At 40.1% G+C, this 14,330-nt stretch overlaps 1 protein-coding gene across 1 annotated transcript in view; it reads right to left on the bottom strand.

The window, feature by feature from the left end:
• The window catches only part of eys (eyes shut homolog), a 1,854,977-nt gene that overhangs the window by 1,639,525 nt on the left and 201,122 nt on the right, over nt 1-14,330 (bottom strand). The window lies entirely within an intron of this gene.

The raw sequence follows: 14,330 nt of genomic DNA, 5'->3' as shown, positions 1-14,330 counted from the left end.
CAGATCAATGGAGCTCAGGGGATAGGACTGGAAGCTCAATGTTCCGGGCTTCTGTTGTTTGGGTGTAATAGAGCAGGAGGGATTAAAAGGGGAGGGATGGTAATACTAGTATAGAAAAATGTCATGGCACTACTCAGTCAGGACAGATTGGAGAGCTTGCCTAGTGAGGCCTTATAGAGAGAAATGAGGAATAAGAAATGTATTACCATAAGCATGGGGTTATATTATAGTCTACCCAACAGTCTGCAGGACTTAGAGGAGGAAATTTGTAGAGAGATCGCAGACTACTGTAAGAAAGGTTATGATAGTAGGTGATTTTAACGTTCCACATATTGACTGGGACTCCCATACTGTAAAAGGACTGGATGGGAAAGAATTTGGCAAGTGTGTTTGGGGAAGTTTCCTTAATTAGTACGTAGAGAGAGTATGATACTAGAAATCTTAGAAGAGACAGGGCAGGTAGGTGACAAAAGTTTGTGTAGGTGAATATTTTGCACTTAGTGATCATAATACCATTAATTTCAAGGTAATTATGGAAAAGAATAGGTCTAGTCTTCGGGTTGAGATTCTAACTTGGAGAAAGGCCAGTTTGATGGGATCAGAAAGGATCTTACAAGTGTGGACTGGGACTGGTTATTTTCTGACAAAGGTCAGTGGGAGGCCTTGAATAGTAAAATTTTGGGAGTTCTGAGTTTGTATTTTCCTCTTGGAATAAAAAGGCAAGTTTTGGGAACCTTGGTTTTTTGAGAGATGTTGAGGACCTGGTGAAGAAAAAGGAAGAGGTGCACAACAGGCCTTAGCAGGTATAAACAAATGAGGCATGCGAGGATTATAAGAAATGCAAGGGAACACTTAAGGAGGAAATCAGGGAGGCTAGAAGAAGGCTTGATGTTGCTTTAGCAGAAAAGCTGAAGGAGAATCCTAAGAGCTTCCATAGATATATTAAGAGCAAAAGATAACAAGGGACAAAAACTGGTCCTCTGGAACATAGGAGTGGTAAATAATGTATAGAGCTGACAGAGTTGGGGGAGATCTTAAATGGATTTTGTTGCATCTCTATTTATTTAGGGACAGACATGGAGTCTATAGAAGTGGGGCAAAGCAACAGCGAGATCATGGACCCTATACTGATTATGAAGGAGAGGTGTTTGCTGTCCTAAGGCAAATTAGGCTGGATAAATCTTTAAGGTCTGACAAAGTGTTCCCTTGGTCCCTGTGCAAGGTGAGTATAGAAACTCCAGGGGTCCTAGCAGAGATATTTAAAAATCCTTAGCCATGGGTGAGGTGCTAGAGGATTGGAGGACAGCTCAAGTATTTCTGGTATTTTGGAAAAGGTGTAAAAATTATTCGCTTGCAAACCTGACATTGGTTGTGGGAATGTTATTGGAAAGTATTCTAAAGGACTGAATATGTAATTATTTGGATAGACAGGGACTGATTAGGGGTAGTCAGCATGGCTTTCTGTGTGGTAGGTTGTGTCTAACCAAGCTTATAGTTTTTCGAGTAAGTTATCAGGAAAGAAGATGAATGCAAGGCAGTGGATATTGTCGATACGGACTTTAGCAAGGCTTTTGGCAAGGGCTGGTCAAGAAGTACCAGTTACTTGGCATACAAGATGAGATAGTAAATTGGATTAGACACTGGCTTTGAGGGAGAAGCCAGAAAGTAGTAGCACATGGTTGTCTCTCTGACTAGAGGCCTATGACAAGTGGAGTGCTGCAGAGATCATTGTTGGGTCTGTTGTTGTTTGTCATCTACATCAGTGATCTGGATGATAATGTAGTTAACTGGATCTGCAGATCTAGGAATGACACCAAGTCTGGGGGTGTAGCAGAAGGGAGAGTAGCAGTGGTTGAGTATGCTTCTTCCCGTGTGCTCACCTCGATGTGTTTGCAGAACTTTGGGTAAGCTTTAGTCAGCGACACTTGGTTAAAATCTCCAGCAATGATGAAAGCAGCCTCTGCGTGTGTAGTTTCATGGATCTTTATGGTTTTGTATGATTCATTGAGAGCCAGGTTGGTATCAAGCTGTGGTGGGATGTACCCAGCTGTAACAACAACAGACGTGAATTTTCTAGAATATTCTAGAAAGGTTGACATAGCCGTATAAAGTACTCCAGATTTCTGGGAGCAAAAGGATTTGAGGGTGTGCATGCCACCTGGTCACACCAAGCATTGTTCACCATGAAACATACTCCCCCACCGTTACTATTCCCAGAGAGCTCATTAGACCTGTCTGCTCAGAACACAGCAAACCTGATGGGTTCGATGGCTTGGTCTGGTATTTCGTCCAACAACCAGGTTTCAGTAAAGCATAAAATGTTTCAGAGCTTTGTTTCCCATTGGTAGGAGATCCTGGCTCTCATCTCACACAGCTTGTTGTCCAGGGACTGTGCATTGGCTGTATGCTAGGGAATGGTGGCCGCTTTCAAAAGTTCAAAGGTCAAATTTAATGTCAGAGAAATGTATACAATATACATCTTGAAATGCTTTTTCTTCGCACACCATTTTAACCTACTCAAGGCTCTGGCTTTTCTTCCTTGCATCCAGCAATGCTTCCTTGGCAGTGCCGGTGTGGTGAATGAACCTCCCATGGTTCGTGCAAGCAGGGGGTTCCAGTGGAAGAAAGTCAGCACGTTATGACTGAATGCCATCTTTCTGATGTTCAAAAGAGTCAATCGATCATATCTGATATGACTTACAGCTTCTTGTAAGAGAAATGCAGAAAGGAGTAGAGAGATAAGCAGAAAATTGCAATGCCAATTCGGAGTACACATCATGGCTGTCATACACAGTCTTGTCTTGGAACCATCCAAGATGATGGGGTTGATTTCATTGTTTGAGAGAAATTTAGATAGGTATGGAGGGCTGTGGTCCTGGTGCAAGTTGATGGACTAGGCATATTAATGGCTTGGCAAACACTATATGGGGAAAGCCTGCTCTTTATGCTGTCATGTTCTATGACTTTGTGGGAGTGATTATAAACTGAGATTCAGGGGTTTGTATACTTGATACTCTCTATATGATTTCCATTTTGTCTATCATTTCCATAGTGCCTTGCAGATGATAATATTTTGTTCTGGAGTCTATGCAAAGTTGTATACTTTCAAAGAAATGCCTGGTAAGATCACCATTTCCAATGTTCAGCTTTGAACAATTATGTATTTTGTACCTTACTCTCAGTGGTCCAGGGGCTTACAAAGAACCAACTGGTCCTGAGCACTAGACGACAACTGGAAGCAACCAAAAGAAACCATGGACACCATAGCAACAAAAGTGCCAAAGATCCAAGCCATAAACAATGGAGATGTGGTGAGGATGGAACTCCACACCAGGGAAAGCAGGTCAGTGATGCTTCTGTGTACCTTCACACCTCTGTTCATATGAGGTTACAATGGATGACGTTGCCCAAGTCTAAGAACCAGGTGTCATCTCAAAAAAGGGTGTACTTGATGGAAGCAGATACAGAGATAGCAGAGGATGCATTATAAGGTATGCGGAAGCTTTAGGAAGGGTGAAGATGAGATATTCTGCCTGGATTAGACAGCTTGTTTTATGAGGATATGTTGAGTGAGCTTGAACTTTTCTCTTTGGAGTGGAGAAGGATGAGAGAGGACTTGATGGAGGTGTAGAAGAGGCATAGAGTGAATAGTGAAAGGTCTTTCCCAGGGCAGATATAGCTAATGCAAGGGGAAATAATTTAAGGGTGATTGGAGAAAGGTATAGGAGAGATATCAGGGGTAAGTTTTTCTTTACACAGAGAGTGATAGGTGCATGGAGTGCCCTGCCAGAGATGGTGATTGAGGCAGATACGTTAAGAGTACTTAAGAAACTCCAAGCCAAGAACAAGGCTGAAAAATGGAAGGTTTTGTGGGAGGGTATGGTTAGATTGATTTTAGTGTAAGTTGGAAGGTCGGCAAAACATTGTGACCCAAAAAGCTTATACTGTAATTTCCTGGGCTCTCTGTTTAAAATCTGGACAGCAACATTATAATAGTTCCACAACATGCCCAGGGAGCATCGACAACCAAATAAGATGAGTTTTGGCAGACTTTATGCTAAAGGGCAGAACTTGTAGCTAGTGAAACCACTATACAAGTCCAGCAACTGAATTTAGTCTTGACCCCATGTGCTTGTTTGTGTGGAGCTTGCATGTCCTCCCTGTGAACTTATGGGTTCTGTTGGTGCGCTGGTATCCTTCCAAATTTCAAAGACACATGAATGGCAAGAGGAAATGGAGAGAGGGAAGCCTGTTAATGGGCACGTGTAACTGAGATTTTGGATATTGCCTTACATTCTTACAGGTAGGTAACGTGATTCTGAACAATCATCGCTTGGTTAAATCTATACTATTTTAAGGATTGTATCATGTTCTCTATGCGTCTGAAACAATATTCAGAGTGAAACGCCGGAGAGATTTTCTGCCCGTCAACAAGACTAGAGTAAGATGCATTAATATTGTGAGATGATCTTTAATTTAATTTGAATTACAAATATCTTCCAATGGTGCAGGGAGAGATATTGAGATCAAGTGATGCAGAATTTCAACATTTAGTTTTGTAATAATGTTTTCTGAAAAATTGGGGAAGTGTGAATCTTTTAGACCAATCCCTCTTTTTATTCAGAGCTGCATGCACATGCCAGATGATCTATTTCTTAAAAGAGAAACATTTGTAAGTGTGGCATGATCCATACTTTGTCCTAAGTTGAGAATTCTTGAATTTGTTCACTGTTTTTTTAAGCAAGCTTAAGATTGCTAGTAACTATAAGATGGTTGCTGTGCTATAGTGGTTAAATTACTGGATAAATTATTTACAGTCTATGACAAGATATGAGTTTAAATTCAGTTTTTTAAACAATCTGGAATTAAATATACAAGACACAGTAACAGAGCTCATGAAACAATCAGATTGTCATAAAATCCCAACTGATTCACTGTTGTCCTCCAGGGAATTGAATCTGTTTCCCTTACAGATTAGACTGAATGTGTAACTGCCAAAGCATTATAATATGGTTGGCTTTTAATTGCCCTCTGTCAAGGACAATTCAATCACTTAGCTGTACTGTGACCATTCTCACACTGAAATACAAGCGGCTTCAACCATTAATATTATCTTCAGATGTGGACACAGAAACATGAGACCCAACATGGTTGATTTTGCAAAGAGCTCCTCACAAACATTTGAACTCAACTGGGAAATCTGTTCCATAGACTGGTTAAGAAACTTAACATTGTTACACTCAGCTTTTGCAGCTTGTCTCATCATAATCATGAGACACTTGTCTCACAGCAGGATACAAACAACAAAAAGTGTTGACTGAGTAGTCAAGGGGTGGTCCTGAAAACCCTCAGAATCAGAATCAGATTCATTAATTTAACATACAGTGAAATATTTTGGTTGTGTTAACAGCCAACACATCCCAAGGATATGTTGGGGGCAGTCTGCAAGTGTCTCCACCCATTCCAGCACCAACATAGCATGCCCATAATATTCACAAGCAACAACAACAAGATAACAATAGCAGCTACTCAACAACAGCAGATCAAATCCCCTTCTTCCCTCCCAACCAACCCTCCTCTATAAGTCTTCCAGACTAGGACAGGCCATCACTGAGCCTCCAGCCTCTAGTGAATTTGTGAACTGGCAGAAGTTTAGCCTTTGATTTCCCAACTGGAATCGCCGACTCGCAGACCCAGGACCTCAATTTTTAGACCTTGACTCCTGGACTCTGATCAACCTTTGGGCTTCAGTCTTTGGTATCAACCACAGGACTCAATAATGATGACGTGGCTGATTGAACCTCTGTCTGACCAACCACCCTCCCTCAGCTGACCACCAGTGCTGTAGAACAACACTGGGAAGAAGCACTGAACATAGCAAGATACTCACAAGACAGTATCCACAGGAGCTTCTCTATCCATCACCAACAATAACTTGGCAGCAGTTAATAAGCTGGCTGAGTTCTAAAGGACACAACAATGTGACCAGAGCTGCAGAAGTGCTGAGTGAATCAACATGACAGATAAACCTAATAGAACTCATCCTCACCAATCTATCAATTCCAGTTACATCAATGACAGGATGGTAAGGATGATCAGCACAAAGCAGATTAAAAAAAGATAAAACTTTATTTGTCACATGTGCATCGAAACATACAACAAAATGCATCATTTGTGTCAAGGACAGGCAGAAAATGTGCTAAGGGGCAGCCCGTAAGTGTCATCATTCCTCTGACTCCAATATAACATGCCCACAACTCATTAATTCCAACCTATACATCTTTGGAATGTGAGATAAAACCAGAGCACCTAGAGGAAACCCAGGGAGTCATGGGGAAAACATATGAACTCCTTAGAGTCAGCAGCAGGATTGAACCCCAATCACTAATTGCTGATACTATAATAGCATTAAGCTGACCACTATGCTACCACACCACCCTAAAGTCATCAGGACGAAGTCCTGGTTTTACATCCAGGAGATATTTGGCACATCGGGTACAACCATTAGACTGCCTCAGAACAGATCAGACAGTGCAGAACTGTGCATCTTGCCATTAGCAGTATTCTACCCTTAATCAAAATGTCAACCACTGGCATTTCACCACTCACTCCACCAGCAAAATCTAAGATGGAGTTGCCAATCTGTGGAACTACCACATAGGAAGTATATGTGTGAAAATATCTATTTCATTCAAAGTCATTCCATAGTCTCAGAATTAGATCATCGATGTGCAATCCTGTCTAATCTATTATCCCCAGTCACTTTGATCCATTCAGATTCAGATTCAGTTTATTGTCATTTAGAAACCACAAATGCAATGCAGTTAAAAAATACCAGTGAACGAAGGCTAACGTAGCCCCTCTTGCGAAAAAGGTGAACAGTTCATTGTTTCTTGGCTCACTCTAAGACAGAGGCATCACGTTACAGTCATTGGTGCACATGCCCCAAAGCTGGAGGCAAAGGATAATGTTGATGTGGATAAAAGGACCTCTATTCTAATCCTGGGTGGTGGTGGGGGGAAATAATTCAGAATTGCTTTCCTTTCTCCCAAACCATTCACTTTAATACCAAGGACAATGGCAACAGATGCAAGAAAACAGTACCACTTGCAACTTAACATCCAAGATGCCAATATAGCCTTGGGAATATAGCACATATTTTTTCATTGCGGCTGGATTTAAATTCTGGTATTTTCTAAATCCAAGAAGGTTGACCACAAATTTCTTAAAAGCAAATTAACATAACAACAAAAGCTGGTCTTGCCAACAATGTCCACATTATCTAAATTAATGAATTATGGAAAAAGAAATTTATTTTACTAAGGCATTTTTACCTCTATATGGCAGAGGGGTAAAAACGAGTAGAAATTTACGACTGCATGTGGTCATCTCTGCCTCCCTTGAGATGCGACCTGTAAAGTGGGTATGTGGTAGTCCAACCATGAACATATCCTAAAGTAGGAGAAATAGGTTCATGACAAGTGAGATGAAGAGAGTACAAATGCTGAATTTGAGCTCCATAGCAGATGGGAGCTTGTCCTCTGATCAAGCAGCAGGTAGCTTGCAAATTGAAGCACATGAAAACCTAAGTTTTGGATGATGTGAAGTATACCAGGAGACATTTTACCTATTATGTAAATTTTAAACCAATATGGAATAATATAAGTTTCTTTTTAAAGCCATTTCCTAATAATTAATTACAATGTATTATTCATCTGTCATTATCTTTAGGTTCCCATCATTGAATGTGAAATAAAGTCCCATCTTCAGCAGCAGGAAGGGAAAAAGGCAGAAAGTCTATGACTTTAAAGGGATTTAAAGAGGCTTCCATTGTGAATTGTGCGTAATAAAATCAGAAACCTGTTCTTCCTAAATGCTTTATGATTGAGTGCACAGAGAAAATCTCAGTTTGAGCCATGTGGCTGATTGAATAGGAATCAGACACAGAATATGCAAGATAAGGTGCATTGGGTTGACTGCGGCAGAATTTAAAAGCCGTTTTTGGAAACAGAAAAGTGAGGAGATTACACAGAAGCATAAACAGCAAATGATTCTACTGCAATTATACCTGTAGAATAGAATAGTGATTGTGATTTTAGATAATGGAACAATGAACTCTGTTTCGTAGAGGTTTTAATATATGCATACTGACTTGAAATTCTTTGGAAATGCAAAAAGACAGATTCATGAGAAGGAATTTTTAATATTAATACACAATTACTCTGTAATAAAGGGGCAAAGTGGCTGTCAGACGATGTGGAGCATGGACTTTCACAAATAGCTAAGCTAACGATTTATACCAATGCATACATTAGTGACCTAAACAATAGTTTTGTTACTAGCCAATGAATGAAAATGATACAAAAATCACAGTAAATCAAGCCTATAGGATAAATAACTAGATACCTGATCAGAAACAGAATTTAAACCCATCTCAAAAATTCTCAAACACATTTGGAAAAGCTGGGAAAATGGCAATATCAAGAAGGAGATTTGCATTGATGTGAAAGATCTTGAGAACTGTGGTGTGGCTGGTAAGAAGGTGACCAGATTCGAGGTAACCAGATCTTCCCATTTCTAGGCCAGTGCTCCCACCAGCTTCAGGACCAGCTGATGGGAGGCACAATGGAGTAGAGCAGTCAATACCCCACATCAGGTCAGCAGCAGCAAATGTCAGAGGAAAATGGAAAATGGCACAAAGGTTGTTGAGAGGGTATCAGGCTGAATATTCCCTTGAGTCTGATTTCAAGTTCCTAGCTATGAACATCACCAATGTCCTGTCCTGGTCTATCGACATTGATTCACAGTCTAGAAAGGTCACCACACCTCTACTGCGTTTGGAGACTGAAGGAATTTGGCATGTGCCTGTCAACTCCTACCAATTTTTCTCAATGCATCAGAGTAGGCATTCAGTCTGGATGCATAACTACTTGGCATGGCAATTGCTCTGCATGTGATCACAAGAATCTGCACAGAGTTGTGAACACAGCTCAGTACATCAGAGGAATTAGCCTCCCCTCCAGAGACTCTTGCCAGATTTCTCACTTCCTGAGTAAATCAGCCAGCATAATCATAAACCCCACCATCGTGGATATTTTCTCTTTCCCCCTCTTCCATTGGGCAGAAGATACAAAATTTTGAAAGCATGAACCACCAGGCTTAAGGACAGCTGCTATCCCACTGTTATCAGACCCTTGAATGCACCTGTTGTATGTTAAGATGGACTCTTGCCCTCACTATCTACCACATAATGATCTTGCACATTAATGTTTTCCTGCACTGCACTTTTTCAGCAGCTTTTTCACTTTATTCCACATTGTTATATTTTCACTTATTCTAGTGTAATAATTTAATCTGTATAAACAATATACAAGACAAGATTTTCACTCTATCTTGGTACATGAGACAATAATAAACCAACTCCAATACCAATCAAAAGGCTTGAAGTTCAGATTCTGTCTTGGAGGTTGGGCACAAACTATACTCACTTCCCTGTGTCTAAGCTGTTTTCTCAGTTGGGCATATACAATCTGAAAGAAGTATTTTCAAAAAGAGTGGGAAAGGATTCTGCAGCATCTTGTCCAATATTTCAATATTACAAAAACATTAGATGGTTTTGTTAGTAGAGCAGGGAAATCATAAGCTATAGAGAATAGGTTTAAAGTGAAAGAATAAAGACTTAGAGGAGGTCTGAGAGAAAGTGGATTGATACATAGGATGGTAAGCATATGGACTGAACTGTCAGAGATAGTGGTACAATGTTTAAAAGACATTTAGATAGGAACAATTTTGAGGGATATAGGCCAAATGTAGGCAAATACGACAAGCAACAATATGCATCTTAGTTAGCATGGATGGATTTGCCAGAAGGGTCTCTTTCCATACAATATAATCTTGTTCAGCCCAGCTGAAAATGGCTTGCAGGAGTTTTCCAGCATGTTCAGAGACAATATTATGCTTTTCTTCACACACTCCAGAATACCTGGCTATAATCTTTTTGTTACTGGTTGGAATTTGCAAATGGATGATATGTTTTGCTGTTTTAATAATTGAGGTAACGAATGTCATTAGACATTCTATAAAGTATGTCATTAGCTATACTATAAAGTATGTCATTGACATTTACAATAATAGGCATCTTAACTCGATTACCAGCATAGTGTATTTGTAAGTTTTGAACAACTTAAACTCATGGAAGGCAGTAATGTGAATACACAATAAGCTGTTCATTTTGTATCTCAGTTATTAAAATGCTAGATATCCAGAATATAATTGAAAACAAAGTCATGAAAGAGAAACAGACTGCGTAAATGTAACTAAACGCTTGCAAAGGTCCAGAATTTATTAGAAAGAGAAAATATCTGAATAAAATTCACAGTTACTTGTTTGTGAAATTCAAAATTTAGCAATGTTCTGCCATTACCCTCATGAAAATTGCATCTCAGACTTCACCACTCCATGACTCAAGGCATTGCTACATTTACATGTTCATGACCCATTAAAATGCCTGCATTAATTTAGAGAAGCAATCAGAGAGTAGAGGTACAGTGAAAACAACATAGACATTGTTCATGGTTGCTAATTGATTGTACTTACTCAGAAAGTGACCTATCTGTTTCAGCTTATTCCCTCATGTTGCAAAATGTTTTAAGAGACTCAGACATATTTCACATCTTAAATTATTTTTCAAACCTTTCCTGTGCATCTTTATTGTTAAATTAGATTTTGTTCATTTTGCTATTTCCCTACTTCTAAATCTGAACTGGCATTGAAATTTTTAACTCCTGCTCATCTTCCATCTCAGACCTTTTGCCATTTATTGCAAATTCTTTAACGTAATTCTAGAGACAAAACATTATTTGCCCAATCTTTTAACCAGATCCTGGGAACTCTGATGTTTCCCTACTATTCCCAATTTGTACATATTTGTACCATTTGACAACCTTATTGACAAAAGAATGCTACATCCTAAATATGCTACAACAAACCTAACTAACTATATATAGTCATACAAACAGTAGTGTCTACTTCATTAGGTACAGGAGAGAAACCTGGAGTGATCTTCTGTTGCTGTAGCCCATCCACTTCAATGTTCAACATGTTGTGCATTTAGAGATGCTCTTCTGTACACCACTGTTCTAACACATGGTTATTTGAGTTACTATCACCATCTTGTAAGGTTGAACCAGCGGCCCATTCTCCGTGACCTCTCTCATTAACAAGGCATTTTCATCCACAGAGCTGCAACTCACTGGAAGCTTTTTGTTTTTTGCACCATTCTCTGTAAACTCTAGAGTAAAATGAGTAACCCAGGAGATCAGCAGTTTCTGAGAAGACCCTGTTGGGCGCCAACAATTATTCCACCGTCAAAGTCACTTAGTTACATTTATTCTCCATTCTGAAGTTGGTCTGAACACCAGCTGTACCTCTTCACCACATCCGCAAGCTTTTATGCCAGTTGTGATAGGAGCACTTGAAGCTGTGCCACCTGGAATGGGAGAGTGGCTCCAACAAATTCCAGGAACAACATTTGAAGTCTCGGTCCAGAAGAGTGGACTACTAGGAACAGCAAGGATACTGCAACTAACCTTCAAGCTCCCAGGCCTTTGGTAGAGGACTTGAGATTGAGGGAAAAATAAGCATAAATACCACCCAAAAGGGGTGAGAAAATATATATATATTTATCACAAAACATATATGATTTGCAGATGCAACAAATTGGAGGAGTTGTGGATTGTGAGGAAAGTTGTTAAAGAGCTTAGCAGGATATAGATCTGGGCAGAGTAACTATGGGCAGAGAAATGGCAGATAATCTGGACAAGTGTGAGTTACTACATACAAAGTTAAGCAGAAGGTATATGGTAAATGGCAGAATACTTAGGAGCACTGATATAGAGAGGGATCTCGGGGTGTAAGTCCATAGCTCCCTGAAAGTGGAAGCCCACAAGTAAATATGACAATAAGAGTGACGCATGGTTCACTTACCTTCACCAGTTGGGGTGTTAAGAAAAATAATCTATATGTCATGTTGCAGCTGTATAAAATGTCAGTGTGGCCACATTTGGAGTATTATGTGCAGCTACAGGAAGAATGTGGAGGCTATGGACAGGATGAAGAGAAGATTGAGTAGGCTTTTGCCTGGATTAAAGGGTAATGGTTATAAGGAGTGGTTGGACAAGCTGAGAGGAGACCTGATCAACGTACAGTGTATAAAGTTAAGAAAAGCATAGGTAGGGTAAATAGTTAGAGTCCTTTTCAAAGGAAATATCAGTTACTGGAGGACACAGCTTTAAGGTGAGAGGGGAGAGCTTAAAGGAGATTTATGAGGCAAGTTTGTTTTTACACTGCAAATGGCAACCACCTGGACATGCTGCAAAGGGAACTGATAGAAGCAGATATAACAGCATCAAATGAAAGGCATTTAAACAGGCACATGAACCTGCAGGGACTATGGGCCATGTACAGGCAGATAGGATTATTTTAAATTGGCATCAAGGTCAGGTTAGACTTGGTCAGTATGAAATGAAATGGCTTTTCCTGTGCTATGCCCTTCTATGTTCTGGCCTTTTGATCTTTTAGAACATACATTTGATTTGTTATTTCAAGACTCTGGCTTTCTCCATCTCAAAGACCAAAATAGGAAGTCTATATTTTGACACAGGATTATGTTCAGGAAGGTGTGTATTGTGAAACGTATATTCTCTGCAGTTTCCCTATTGCTGACAGTAAGATTTTCTCACTGTTATTTGACTTTAGAGAGGATTTTGTGCCTTTCTTAAATCCACATTATTCCATGGAACAGCAGGGACTAAATTTTTATTTCTCTCCTCCCTTCAAGTAATGCTAATTTTTTAACTATTATTTATTGCTGAATTAATCTGATTGTATTTTACCCCAGGGACAAACAGCAGGTTCCTCATCTGCTATTTATTCCTGAAGACCCAGAATGAACCAAGGTTTTCTCAGTGGAACACTTTTTTCTTCATTTTGACTTCACACATTACTCAAGATTTTCTCTCTTTTCAGTTGAATGAACAACTGCAGCTCTGAAGCTTGAGAGATAATCAATTATTTTAGCTGGAGAAAATCCTGACAGGAGTAAAAGTTCTAAGGCAAATTTCATGTTACCTTTCAACCCAAATTTTCTTGAATTGGGCCCATCCATCATCTGTATTCAGCACCTCCTTTCCTCACTCCCCCTCCCCCCCACACATTTACATCCACTGGGTCAGATAGGTGGTCCAGAATGTCACAGAGCCACTTGTTGTTAAGGTAAGAGAGGGACAGAAAGAACATAGTTTTTATGCCTGGTAGAGATCATGAGACATGGGAGCAGAACTAGACCTTTTGCCTATGAGGTCTGCTCGGTCATTCAATCATGGCAGATTCATCATCCTGCTCAATGCCACATTCGTGCTTTCTCCCTGCAACCTTTGATGCCTGTACTAATCAAGAATCTATCAACTTCCACTTTAAATATACCCAACGACTTGACCTCCACAGCCATCTGTAGCAATGAATTCCACAGATTTGCCACCCACTGGCTAAAGAAATTCCTCCTTATCTCTCTTCTGAAGGGGCATTCTTCTTTTCTGAGGATGTATCTTCTGGTCCTAGACTCCACCAACATAGGAAACATCCTTTGCACATTGACCCTAACCAGCCAATTTGATATGACAGGTTTCAAAGAGATCTCCCCTCATTTTTCTAAACTCCAGCAAGTACAAGCCCAGAGCCATTAAACACTCCTCAGACATTAACCCTTTTATAAAGGAGTATAAAGCAGGCAGAAAGAGTGAAAAGGTGACACAGGAACCGGGGAGGGTAAACAAATTGTAAAAAAACTACCATGATCAAAATTTATCACATACTTAATTTATTATATCTCTCTGTTTCTTATTTGGTCTAGACCACTGACAGCGCCTCACTGGAGTCCTCTGTCCTTGGCCAGTCTTTCAAATTATCTCCAGATATATCCCATCTTGCATCATCTAGGTGAAGTTCCGACCTCTCCCAGGATGAGGTCTTCGGAGCTTCTGTTGTCATTTCTGTAGCTGTTTTTCTTTTGTGTGGTGTGGTTGCTACCCTCAACCTCTTGCAACCAGGCCTGGGGCCATCCATGGTGGAGTTTCTATCTCTGCTACCCTGCTGTAAGTCTAATTACAGTGCCACCCACTTCCAGTCTGCTGTTGCCTCCACTGGTCACAATTCACCAACCCAATCTGGAGTATCAGTGTCTGTCATGCTGTTCATGCAGTAGACCTCAAGATGCCTTTTTATAGGAAAGAGGTGGAAACTTTAGAGAGGATTCAGAGGAGATTTACAAGAAT

The sequence above is a fragment of the Hemitrygon akajei genome, chromosome 9, assembly GCF_048418815.1.
Source record: "Hemitrygon akajei chromosome 9, sHemAka1.3, whole genome shotgun sequence".
Taxonomy (NCBI): Eukaryota; Metazoa; Chordata; class Chondrichthyes; order Myliobatiformes; family Dasyatidae; genus Hemitrygon; species Hemitrygon akajei.
Note: the sequence above shows the minus strand (reverse complement) of the source record. Positions and strands in the feature narration are given on the sequence as shown.